Raw genomic sequence first — 1610 nt, 5'->3', positions numbered from 1 at the left:
TTCCCTCTCAGTCTTTCGTGGAATAAGAAAATACAAATGTTATTTTTAATTAAAAAAAAAAAATAAAGTATCTGGGTCTGGTGGCTCAAACATGTAATCCCAGCACTTTGGAAGGCTGAAGCAGGCAGATCACCTGAGATCGGGAGTTCAAGACCAGCCTGACCAACATGGAGAAACCCTGTCTCTACTAAAAATACAAAAAAATAGCCAGGCCTGGTGGCACCTGACTGTAATCCCAGCTACTTGGGAGACTGAGGCAGGAGAATTGCTTGAACCCAGGAGGTGGAGGTTGCCGTGAGCAGAGGTAGCAGTGAGCCAAGGTAGCGCCATTGAACTCCAGCATGGGCAACAAAGTCGAAGCTCCATCTAAAAAAAAAAAAAAAAAAAAAAAAAAAAAAAAAAAAAAAAAAAAAAAAGAGAGAGACAGAAAATTGAGGTTGTAGATAAACAGAAATTTGGAATTGTGATGTCATTCTTTACTTATTTTTATTTTTTGATTTTTCTTTATTAAAATTGAGATCCTGCACAATGGGATTGTGATTTCAATTACCCATTCTTTCATTGTTTTCTATTATCTCAGAACTTAATTGTGCTGTGTTTAAATTTTGTGACTTTCTGCTTTAAGATCATTTAGTTTAATCTCATTTAGTATGATCTTGAAGCTTTGTATCATTTATACTAATATTATGATATATTAGAATTGGAACAGCTGTGTTATTAGAAATGTGATTTTTGACTAAATTTTCAAGCTTTCTTTACATCTATATCCTCACATAGTATTTCTACAGTTTTTTATCTTCATTTTTTCTTTTTTCCTTTTTAAAAAATAGAGATGGGGGGGTCTCACTATGTTACCCAGGCTGGTCTTGAACTCCTGGCCTTAAGTGATCCTCACATCTTGGCCTTCCGAGGTGGTAGGATTACAGGTTTGAGCCACTGTGCCTGGCCATTTCTACACTTATTGAGCACAGAATTATGCCAGGCACTCTTCTAAGTGCTTTACATACATACTATCATTTAGTTCTTTATAAATTTTTTTAATTTATCTCTGTTTTACATAAGAAATATTAATGCTTAAAAAATTTAAGTAATTTGACCAATGCTACACAGATGGTATATGATTGACAGAGCTGGACTCAAATCCATGTCTGACTTTAATGCTATTATGTTGCTTGAAATGCTATTATAATGCTTGAAAAATTATTTTGTGAATGTAATGATATATATGGCTGGCACACAGCAGCCATAATATTGCTATCAATATTAATATTGCAGATATACACTGGGGAAACTCAAAGAACTGTAAACAGAGTTGGTAATGCATTATGTCCTTATATATGTCCTTCAGTAAACATATGCATAATATCCCAAATGAAACTCATTATTTTTCTCTTTTTTTTTTTTTGAGTTGCAGTCTCACTCTTGTTGCCCAGGCTGGACTGCATTGGCGCTATCTTGGCTCACTGCAATCTCTGCCTCCCAGGTTCAAACCATTCTCCTGCCTCAGCCTCTCGAGTAACTGGGATTACAGTCTCCTGCCACCATGCCTGGCTAGCTTTTGTATTTTTAGTAGGGATGGGGTTTCACCATGTTGGCCGGGCTGGTTTTTT

This window comes from Cebus imitator, unplaced genomic scaffold (genome assembly GCF_001604975.1).
Source record: "Cebus imitator isolate Cc_AM_T3 unplaced genomic scaffold, Cebus_imitator-1.0 Scaffold257, whole genome shotgun sequence".
NCBI lineage: Eukaryota > Metazoa > Chordata > Mammalia > Primates > Cebidae > Cebus > Cebus imitator.
This window is presented reverse-complemented; position numbering follows the sequence as displayed.